A 12,309-nucleotide genomic window follows, 5' to 3' on the forward strand; every position below is an offset into this window, starting at 1 on the left:
GGAAGTGGTGGGATATATATTTATGAATAAAAGGGGAATCATTTATTTTACGTTATTTATGCCTCAAATCTTTATTTTGGTGTTTTAGTTTGCACTGCTGTCTTTTAGCATAACCTGTTTTTTAAAAATCTGCTTTAAAAAAGTGTATGTCATTTAGTTATACCCTTGCTTTACTACCTTCTGTAATTTTATTGACCACCAGGGGGTGATTGCCATGGCCTATGTTGCCTACAAAAACCTTGATACACACAAACATCATTTTCAGTAGAAGTTAATTACTAACTACAGGAGTTCACTTCACTCCATACTTCTCTTACCTGAATAAATGAAGAGAGGACTGCTACCTCAATCTTCTTACTGAAGGGTTCTCCCAAGGTGCTATCTTATGATGGTGGTGGTAGTAGTAACAGGCTAGCACACTATCAGGGAAGACATCACAAGCAAGTTCCAATCCCACCAATGTAAACTCCAGCTGTAGGATTAACCAAAGCGTAATCCATCACTGACAACTAGATTGAAAGAAAACAGAGAGTTAGAGGGTAATATTATATCCCAACTTTATAAAGACTGAGATAAGACCACCACGATGACAGTATGACACACAAAAAAGAAGACCTGATATGATAATAAAAACTAGCAATATCAACTTCCTCTTAGAAATGGGGAGCTAGTACTTAATGAAAACTAAATTTAGGAAATTAAATCCTCGAGTCAGGTGAAGTGGACTCAGAGCCAGGAGTGAAGTGGACAAGGTTAAGCTTTTAGGCAACACAAGGTCTGAATGATAATGTTGACGAGTGATGCATGGGTGGGTAAATGGGGCTGGCATGGGCTATTGCTCAGGTAATAGAAGCTCATGCAGTGAGCTGGTGTTGTTTTCACCACATCTGCCCCAGTAAGTGTGTAATCCATTTATGGTGTAAAATTACATCACACCTCAATACAAATCACACAGCCCGGGGGTAGAGGGTTCGGGGTTCGATGAATGGATGGTAAAGTAGATTTGGGGAAAGGTGTGACAAAGACAAATACTACACAAAACAACAACAATATTCATTGAGGTGCTGAGCAGCACACCATTATCAATCTGTTGTGGAAGGAAATGAAGGAATAAGTATGAAACAGTTCAGTTAAATGCATTGCAAACAGTCCTTCAGCCCCAGAGAGGCCCAAGATAGTATATCTCTAAATGTTCTGCCTTCTAGGTTTGAAAAATACAAATTATGGAGGAGTGAAGTTAAATCATCCATTTCTAAAAATTATGATTGTTAAAAGAAAAATGATACTGTATTGCCAAAGTCGGTGATGCATTTTTATTCTTCTGGGAATGTCTGGCACTCTTGGATGCCTCGCTGAACCTGTCCAGTAGGTAAGCAGGAGTGTTCAGCTTTCACCAAGTATCATTCATGCAGGAGAGGAAAAGGGCTATGCATTGAAAAACAGAAACTGCATTGTAGAGTCAAGGAGAAGGACAGAAGGGAGATAAGCTTAATGACAAGTCAGGAGTGTACCAAGAAGACTCAGAGGCAGAGCAAGGACATAAGAGGGGTTTCGTGTTTGAGCCAGCAATGCAGCAAACACACACTCAGCAGCATTTCCCAAATCAATGCACCTCTCTCCAGTCCACATAGCTGAGTAAGTACTAGGCATCAGAGTCTACATCATCATTATGGTTTCTCTTTAAAGTTGATTATTTTCTTCTTCTAGCTGTTAAGGTAGTACAGCTGTGAGTCCTTCCATCCTCCTCCTCCTGATTCTGAGGAACTCCGTTCCAGTCCCAAACCGAATGAGATAGACCTGTAGTGCACTGCTGTTGAAGAACAAGTGGATAAACAGAATTTGAGTATTTTGTGTAGATTTGTGTTTACTAACTAAAGAGACTGGTCTGGTCTCTAAAGAACCTGAAAAAAGGAGTGGACCCAGCAGGTAAATTTTGCTAAGTTTCAAAGGCCAATCACCTTCAGGAAAAATGATCACCCATCAGCCCCCAAACATTGCAAATCATCAGAATCAAGTTTACATATTTGTTGAACACCCTCCCTCACTGTCTGCCACCACATATATCATCAATCAACACTCATAATCACTCAATAACATAGCATCACTCATTGGTACAATAGTTAGTAGTTCTTCCAATCCAAGCATGGTGGTAGATACAAAATTGTATCTCCTCTTTGATGCTAGCAACACATTGAATTTTGGCATTGGCACTGGCAGTCATTTAAATCAGTGATCTCCCGGGGCAGCCCAAAAGGATAGGCAATGGCAAGCGTGGGAGGCAGGCATTGCCTCTAATGTCCTAAAGGGAATGTGGAAACTTCTTCACTGCAAGGCGGTCCAACTCCAATCCGACCATATATGTGACTGAAAAATGGTAGGTAAGCATCAATGCGACACAAACATAATGTTCCACTAGCTCCTCAAAGTTCAACAAGAAATAATTAAAATGTTCTACAGTAACACTGGCATACTCAGTCCTGGAAGTAGAGGTTGTCCTCAAACTCAGGTGGTTTACCCAGACGTTGGTCAGCTAAAATACTTGAATCTGACCAATTATCCTCCTCCTCCTCCTGTGCTGTTTTAGGAATGGCGTAATCAGGTGGTATGAAATGTTGGTTCATTTTGATCATGGTCAGTTGCTCCACGTTTTGAGGCAAGAGAATGGTCCTTCTCAGTGTATCAACTGTGTGAACTGCACTGAACACATGCTCAGCAGACATACTGGCTACAGGACAAGCTGTATTGCCAGTCTGTTGAGCTCTGGCCACTGGCGGATCCTCCCATATCAATACACCAATGGGTTTTGATCCACATATATCTCTTTTGGGTTATCCAGATACTCCTGGAACATCCACTGAATGGTCCTTGGTGCTGCCACGTGCTGAACTTCTTTTGCCTTCTCCTTTGCACTGAACTTAAGATCTGCCACTTGAAACCAAGTCAATGCAGAAGTTGGGTCCAATTCTTCTATTGCTGTTGTTGCCTTTTTTCTTGTTGCTGGTGTTGGCTGCTGTGAGGAGACAAGACTGTCCTCTCTGGAAGTTGAAGGCGACACCCCAGAACTGTAGAGTGGGACTCTAAGTTCCAGCCGTTCTTCTTCCTGGTGCTCAGCTTGCTCAACAATCCACCTCTTGTATTTTGAAATATCCCCTTCCAAAAAAAGAATTAAAGTGAGTAGATTATTTTGTATGTGGATCAAGTACGGTAGCACAGATGTACTCTTTTGACAAGATGATGTCATTTTTCAGCCTTGCATTACAAGCCAAGTAAAAGATTTGCGAGTCCCAAAACCAGATGTACAACAGTGTACTTTACACTGTTTGCGATTCGCAATGGGGTCCCATTGGGAATGCCTGCCCTCACTGGGATGGTGGCCTGCTGGAGGCAGCAGACCACCATGTTTGTGACTGCTTTTAAATAAAGCAGCTTTTTTTTTTTCAAAATGCAACCCGTTTTCCTTAAAGGAAAACGAGATGCATTTAAAAAACAACAATTAAAAGTTTTCTTTTCAATTTTTCAGAGCAGGCAGTGTTCCGTAGGACCACTGCCTGCTCTGAAAAAATATTTTCGCTGCCATTTACAAAGGGGAAGGGGTCCCACAGGGACCCCTTCCCGTTTGCGAATGGGTTAGCACCAGTTTGAAACTGGTGCTAACTGTGATTGTTTTGTGACCGCATTCGCGGTTACAAAACAATGCTACATCGTACTGTGACTCGCAATTGGGAAGGGGCGCCCCTTCCTAATTGCGACTCGCAAACCTATTTTGCAATTCGGTAAATAGATTACTGAATCGCAAAATGCAGGTGAGTTTCGAGAAGTTGCTGGTGGTAGAAGCAATGTGCGTCGTGAGGCAGTCAATGTATGCCGTGGTGTATCCATCTGACTCTGAGTCTTCTTGTACCATTGTGAGTTTGCTGAGACGGGTGATTCTGGTGCACTGCTTGGGGACAGGACTGCTTTGCATGATTAAGTCACCCTCTTCTTCCTTTTCATCACCTTCCACAGTGAATAGACTTGTAGCTGATGTTTTCCAGCTCTCCTCACCTTCACCAGCACAACCACGATCAGAAATATTTTTCGGGTGCTCCTCCCACCGGATTGCGTGATTTTTTCTGTATGGGTTGTTTGGCCTGCAGTACCATAATGTGAACCAGGCTTACCTTGACAAACACTTGAGTGGCAAATGGAGCATATTGCAATGTTTTCCTCCTACTTTGCTAATTGTAAAAAAGTCCCAAACTGAGGAGAAATACTTTCTTAGTGGGCCAGTGCCTGAAGAAGAACTGGAGGTAAGTGAGTGTGATGTTGATTGCCTCTCTGTAGTAATTACTTCTACTGAGGTAGAGGTTGGTGCAGGTCTCAGCTGGGGCTTTACAAATATGGGAGTGCCACATCCCTCAGAGCAGGTTGAATAGTAATGTTGGGCTCCTCTGTGCCAGCTTCCACAAAGGCTAGCTCATCCTCGTCATCTTCCTCGTCATCCTCTTCCATAATTTTAAGGCTTTCAGGAACTTTTCTTTTTCCTTACTTCTCCTGGCATCTCCGGGATTTCACTGGGGTCCAGTCTATGTCCCTATCATCATCATAAGAAGTGATGCTTGGAGAAGATGGTGTAGTAGTACCCTTCCCTTTCCTTGCTGGAGATCTGGCAGCCAGTGATTCCAAAAGATGAGGTTCTTGCTTGGCAGGAAACTCGGCCTCCTGTTCTGTTCCAACTTCAGAAAGATCTACTATTGCCGGCTGCTGTCCACTTTGCTCTGTTTCCTGAACCGAGTGGATATTACTTTGTGAAAAGGACATGTCTAATTCAATGTCACTGCTCGTTGGTGTCACCATGATTGCAGTGTCTGCCTCACTGACAGACATGGTCTTGGGCTTACATTGGGGTGGTGCTATTGATGCAGGAGTGCTGCTCCCAAGTTTTCCCCCGAGGCCGGTGCAGCAGGCACACGTCTCCCAAAAAAGGTTGTATCCTGCACACCACTAGTGGAAAGGTGCTTCTGCTCAATGATCCCTTTCTTAGGAGCAATTTTCTTTGGGGCCATCTTAAAGCTCTCAGTTGGCAGTGGCTCTACAAGTGGAAGAGTTACAGGACTAATGACAGTATACAGGCCTTCTGTTTGGCAGTACTGATGGTGATGTCTCTTTTTCTCTTGTGCAACTAAAAGCAAACAAGAAAAACGTTAAGTGAATCATGGCATTGTTGTAGATGTATTAGTACAGACAACTAGGCAATATTAGTGGGGTTGGCTATTTAGGTAATAATGAATCAACCACACCACCATGCCATAAAATGTTATTTCCAATTAGGCTAACGCACAACATATAGATATAACTGTTTCCTTTATGTCAATCTATTCTAAAGGAGACACCTGTGGCAGTCAGGGAAGCGCATGCGTAAATGGAATAATCTTAAAAAAAAGAAGGTTAGTGTGCGCCTATGCCAGGCAATGCGGTCCACGGGAAATGGAATAATCATTAAAAAATGAATTATGCTGATGTGTCTGCAGTGCACCACAGGTAGGGTGTCCAGGAGGAAATGGAATTATACCCCAAAAAAGTAAATGCTGTTGCCCGGCTGTGCGCCTAGGGTGGATGGATGGATCAAGGCAAAATGTATAAAAAAAAAAAAAATACAAAAAATTAAAAAATTAAATTAAAAACTCAAAAGTAAAAAAACAATCTAAAATAAAAATTTAATAAATTAAAATAAAATAAGATTAACAATGAAAAAAAACAATAAGTAATTGCAGATGTTTATATGGAGGATGAGAAGAAACCTATTGTGAGGCAAGAAGGTGCAAAATAAAAATTGCAAAAAAATGCATGTAATATAAGCACTGTCCATCATGATCACATTCATAATATACATATATACCACAATGATCCTCAAATCATATTATTAAACTGATATGATATCCATCCATGCAAACCTCTGGCAAAGGCACACTGGCTGGATGCACAAAATAGCCACTAGCACCTGGTCAAACAACGCAGTGAGCAATGAGGCATGGAGAACAAAGAACACATGCAGGCCTATGGCAAGGGCACACTGGCTGGATGCACAAAATGGCCAGCAGCTACATGGGCAAACAACAATAGTGAGCAAGAAGGCATGGGGAACAAAGAACACATGCAAGCCTATGGCAAAGGCACACTGGCTATATGCACAAAATGGCCACGTGGTTACACAACAACAGTGAGCAAGGAGGCATGGGGAACAAAAACACATGCAAGCCTATGGCAAAGGCACACTGGCTGAATGCACAAAATGGCCGCCAGCCACATGGTCAAACAACAACAGCGAGAAAGGAGGCATGGTGAACAAAGAACACGTGCAAGCCTATGGCAAAGGCAGACAGCCTGGATGCACAAAATGGCCACCAGCCACATGGTCAAACAACAACAGCGAGCAAGGAGGCATAGGGAACAAAGAACACATGCAAGCCTATGACAAAAGCACACTGGTTGGAATCACAAAATGGCCACAAGCCACATGGTCAAACAACAATAGTGAGCAAGGAGGCATGGGGAACAAAGAACACATGCAAGTATATGGCAAAAGTACACTGTCTAGGTGCACAAAATGTCTGTCAACTACATGGCCAAACAACAACAGCGAACATGGAGGCAGACAGAACAAACAACAAGTTGAGGCATAGGGACATAGACTACACAAAATAGCCCCTGGCCACATGGCATGGAGAACAAAGACAAGTGGTGGCCAATGACAAACACACACACAAACACTCATACTGGCCAGTAAAAAAGGAGGTATGGTGGTAACGCTGAAGAAAACACTACCATTAATTCATCAATGCAAAACATGAAAATTCACTGAGCTATAAAACTGTTACAATTACACACATCCTCCTATGCCATCAAACACCCCATATATACACTATTTGCAGAAAAAAAAGAAATGCAAACAATAGCTAAACCTTTTTAATTCAATCCAATACCATTTGTGCCCTTAATGAAGTTTAAAAAAAATATTTCACAGAAACATTTCTTTCCTGCACATATTACTAGTACTGGGACTACTGGCTAGATGGCCCAGTGGTAGTCTAGGCCACATAGTGAAACAAATGAATCTTGCTAATGCAACAAACACGAAGAAAATGTACTGAACTGTGTAACATTTTTCCTTCAAAAAAGATGAAAAGTCAATTAAATGCAAATAAAACTGAGCCCCAATTTGAACACCAGGCCACCCACCCCAATGAAATTAAAAAATCTAATAAAAGTACAAGGAAATAGTGGCGCATTCCCTATCAAACAAACAACACTATATAAGAGTTTTTGAACTTGTATTACATCACAAAAACAAAGTTCTTAAATCCAGGTATATATCCAGCAGACAGAGAGATCCTTCCACCTTGAAATCCAAGTGAAATGTGACCAGGGGGTGGACAAAGATCTGGGAGGAGTCTGCTGAACAGGAATAGGAAGTTGGAGTCTCTGGGGCACATCCTTCCTGATTGAAACAAAAAGTAAAAAGAAAGGCTTCTTGCACTGAAAAACAACTTGAACGGCTCATTGGAGAAGAAAATCCACTTGAAACCCTCTATTTGAGTAGATTTAGCTGCTTCTTGAGTAGGAAATCTACTTGAGGTGCGTTTGCTCTAGTGAGCAGCACTATATTGGCGCCACTGCGGCCAGAAGCCATGCAAGTGGGTGCGAAATCTCATGTGCGCTCGCCTGCGGCCTGAGAATATCATGCCACTTGCAAGCAAGTGCCAAAAACAAAACTTCCATGCATAACCGAAAAAAGAATCTCTACTTCACGCCAAATGGTGGAATTCAGGAACTCCGCTCTACTCCATGTAGCACGAAGTGCCTGAATTCCGAAAACTCCACGAGCAGAGCAGCGTTTTTCACTCAGGCATGTATACGCTACTTCATGTACTCCAGACCTGTAAATTAAATGCTACTAGTCGACAGCAGAACTTATTGTGCCACTCACAAAAGCAACCCTGTAAAACATTTAAGGCTTGACACTACAGCCTGTAGTGCAGTTTTAAACTGCCAATTAGACCTAACAAAATAAACCTCAATCTGTATTGCTTAAACATATGCCTGTGCTTTGCATGTCTTATCACTGGGAGCCATTCTATGAGATCAGAGTTTATTGCAAGTTACTTACCTGTAACATTCTAGTTTGTTATTTTGTTACAGCAGTTTCCTGTGTGTGGTATTTGGTGACTGGCTCTACACATATGTCTATTGCTGGGATCTGTATTATGTTGTTAACTGTTGTTTCGATGCTTGCACTACACTCCAAGGTCGTTACAGGTCTGCATTATGCTGCCATAAAATAAAATAAAAGTACAATTGCTGTCAAAAAGGTGAAATGCCGAATCATACTTTCCAGGTGTGGGGGCAAAGGAAAGTCATCCGACTCTTCAAGGCTTGTGTACAGTTTAAAGACAGAAAACACAAGAACATAACATGGTTAGTGTTGCGTGGGCGGAGGACGTGTGAAGCGTTTGACACAAAACTTCAGTTTTAAAAGAAATGTTGAACAATCCTTTAATGTCTTCATTGGAACAGCTAGTGGAATGGGCAGTTTTGTCCTTCAATGCAGAAGGTCCAGTGCACCTAAATACTGACTTTTTCCCAGGTCACTGTTTTTCCTCAAGGTCGAGGAGCCAAAGTAAAGACAAATTCACGAGGTTGACACAAAAGATGCCCCCCACCTCACCCCCGCCGTTCCACTGTCAGTTGTGGCCAAAATTTAACCATATAAGATGCACTCTTGAGAAACCTGTGTGCAGTACCAACAGCCATATAAAGAACACAAGCAAACCGTATACATGTTTTTCCCAGAACACTAGAATATATTTCATAAAAATTTTATTTGGTCATCTGCATATATTTTTCGAACTATAGGCTCTGAAGAGTTTCCAATCTCTGGGTTCCCTAGAATAGCAATGGGATAAGACCATTTATGATGTGCAGGAAGTCAGACGTAATAATTGTATACACCCCAGAATCACCACTGGGAGCAGACAGAATACATACTCTTGCTTTTGATTGTGAAAATGGTGCTTTATAACACCCACCAAACCATCCTCGACCCCCAGTAATGTACCCACTAAAAATGCCATTTGGTCAAACTGGCACGGAAACAGTTGTAGCTCCCCTGCCCCTCTAACTTAATCAAGCCAAACCATTTGGCTCTAATGACTCCCCATTTTCCTACTTTCTTTAAACTTTCCTGGTCCCGTCCTAGCCTACCCCGGTCTTCTGACAGCGCATCTGCACATTGGTCAGCCCTGCCCTCCCACCATTCTCTCTTCATTACACCCTTTATAAGATTACCTAACTTATACCCTATCCACGTTGTTCGAAGATTATCTTCCACCCACTTCCTGCGCCAAAAATGTTATACTTTCATACCCACAAAATTGTTCTTATCAAACTAAGCTTCATATATTACATGTACCAGGTCGGCAGGTGGGCATCCTGCTCACATGAAGTAATCTATATTCCTCTTGTGCATGCGTGAGAAAAGGATATTTAGGACCACAGTGTGATAGAAGAATGTCCTCAAGGTTGAGGCCACTCATCTGCACCTGTTAGAGAACAAACATTATTAATAAAAAAATTAAATTGAAAATTACATGTTTTATTCTTCATGCTTAACACTAGTTTAAAAGGCCCATGTTTTAGTAATTGTCTACAGACATGATGTTTTAAATGGTTTGCTAACTATGCAAAATAATGTTTCTTCAAGCATCCTGTGTGACTTGCACAGTGGAAATTTCTGTCCTGCTTTTACTGATGGTGTTGTACATTTCCTTGAGATAAAAATTGTTAGTTAAACAATGAACCTCGGTGCTCAATGTTGTGTTTTCATGTTGCATATTTTGTTCTTACTCGAGTTTTAGCTTTTGGCAGGAAGCATGTTATGTTTCTATGTTTGTTTTAAATGTAATTTTTGTACAGAAACTGATGTCTGGAGAAGAGAGAGGAATGACTGCGTGATCCAATTCTGGGTGAAGAAAACATGAAGAGATACATCTGAAGAGCAGATTATGTTTTATTGGCTGCAAACTAACCCATCTTATAGTCCTGACCAATAGAAGCTTAGTTTATTCCTTTTGGGACTTCAATATAGCAAAGTTTTAGGTGATGCGAGTTAGTTCTCCATTTTTCCAAGTTAGGAGATGCTGCTTAGTTCTTGTCTGTGATTCTAATGATTCAGATATATTAGCCCAACTTTACTGGACTATTTTATTTTTATGTCCTGATGCTGTTCCTTGAAGACCTGATGTTCCTGCGCTCTGCTGATGAAGATACTGCAGATTGCTGATCTATTTAGGAGAGATATATCCAATGTGCATTTGTCTTTCTTGCAGATGTTTCTCCCTTAGAAAATCCAGCCGCTTATTTTGGTTAGCGCCATAGTTAGTTGTTTTCTATATTCATTTTTGTCTTATTTTTCTTTTTGCATGAAGTCCATGCATGCTTTCTAATTAGATTAATAGTTAGGGATGCCTGACCTCATATCTAAATTTGACTTTTTATTAATTGTTTACAATTTATTCAACTGCACAAATGAAATGTATGCTGTTTATATTTTTCACTTGATTCTGTTGCTATTGTGCATTGTTCTTTTGCAGTGTTTAATGATTAATGCTTTGATTAGATTGACATTCTTTAGGCATTTTGGACAGCCTGTGATGTTTCTGTATTTCTATCATTTGGTCTTGTGCATGATTTACACGATCTTAGCATTGTTAATGTAAAGGACAATAAATGTTTAAACATTACTAAACTGGTGTGGTGATTCATGGCCACATAGGTCATGGTGTGTTTAAATGACTGACTCTAATTGATTATGTTGATTATTTTAAGTTATATTTCATGATTATTGGTTCATATTGTCTGATTGGACGACTTCACACTCCTGTCTGAGTCAAAAGGCCTGAGTCAACCTCTGAGGGTAATAGATGACTTACCCTATACGTGTCACCTTATCATGATAATATAAAAGGGAATAAGGTCTGACATGTCCACAGAATTTGATAGCAGCAGAGGATGGTTACATCTCATTAGGATGGAATCATCCGATGTTTTTGTCTCAATAGGAGGGAGACGTCCTAGTTTTGAAGGTTTTACATCAATAGGAGAGAACTGAGAGATTTGGTTTTACCAAGTCTTGTTGACATTTAGATTTTTGAAAGTTTGTTTTGCAAATGCTTGTTTAGAAGAAATTTGGTTTTGTCAATGCTTTTTTAAATGAAATATGTTATGTTCCCACTGTTCCCAGTGATTATTTGAGTTTTGAGTAGGGTTTGCACTTGCAATGCTTTGGCAAATTGCATGTGAATTGTGATGTGTGAGGGAAATAGGGAGTTTGTGTACTCCAGGTTAGTTGATGAGGGAGTGTGCATACTCCACAGGGCAAGTGTTGAGAAGTCGTTGTACTTCAAGTGAATGTGGCACTTTGTGCTAACAAATTTGCCCACATGCGTGTTGATGTACGGACCCTGCGTTTGTCTGAGACTTCGGAGTATTGTACAAGTGTATCAGACCCTTGGTTGTTGTAACTTGTTTGCTGTGTTTGATCAATTGGGCATGGTTGACAAATAGTATTTCTAGTGTGCATGTTAAGGGAGAATCAGTTTGACAGATACTTTGTGATTCCTGAGTGCACAAGGAGGATCTGGTATTAGTCAAGGGTGAAATTTACTGCTCGAATTGTACTGGCGCATGAGAGAAAGCTAAAGCCGAACAAGTAGTTGTCAGAGCAAAAAGCCACAATCAAAAATTCTGTAAGGCTTCCAAAGTGATTGTGTCCCTACCTGTAGCAAGCAGACAAGTTGGTTTGTTGATTTTCTTATTTAATGCTTGCAATATTTTGCATTAGTGTTTGTTTGAATTGAGTTTGAAAGACAAGTATGTGAGGCTTTGTCAGCCGGTGTGTGTGAGTGTGATGTCATTGGGTCCCCGCTGGAATTGGTTGGTTGGTGTAAAGGAGATGCGAATGGATTGGTGGACAATAGCGTTTCACTATTGGTCGAGAGTAGCAAGCGAAAAGGATTTTGGGATTGAATTACTTTCTGTTTTGAATTTAATTTGTCGTTGTAAGTCAATTAAAGGTGAAAATGAAAATTTTCAAAGTGTTAAAGAGTGCAATGAGAGGAGATGCTTTCATTCTAGTCAGATTAGGAGAAACTGACCCGCCAGAAGGTGCACCCGCATACATTGTAATTGAGGAGAAAGGTTCTTCACCATGTATTTGGTTAAAACAATTGTGCAAAATTACAGAGAAGAAAGGGAGCTTACCGCTTCCTGCTT

The 12,309-nt window shown here is 40.9% G+C and overlaps 1 long non-coding RNA gene across 1 annotated transcript in view; it reads right to left on the reverse strand.

Moving 5' to 3' along the window:
- Window positions 1–374: 374 nt before the first annotated feature.
- The window catches only part of LOC138247305 (uncharacterized), a 228,836-nt gene continuing 216,901 nt past the window's right edge, over window positions 375–12,309 (reverse strand). Inside the window, exon 4 of the long non-coding RNA XR_011194424.1 lies at window positions 375–509. This is a non-coding gene — a long non-coding RNA (uncharacterized lncRNA). The remainder of the gene's footprint in view (window positions 510–12,309) is intronic.

The sequence above is a fragment of the Pleurodeles waltl genome, chromosome 7, assembly GCF_031143425.1.
Source record: "Pleurodeles waltl isolate 20211129_DDA chromosome 7, aPleWal1.hap1.20221129, whole genome shotgun sequence".
Lineage (NCBI taxonomy): Eukaryota > Metazoa > Chordata > Amphibia > Caudata > Salamandridae > Pleurodeles > Pleurodeles waltl.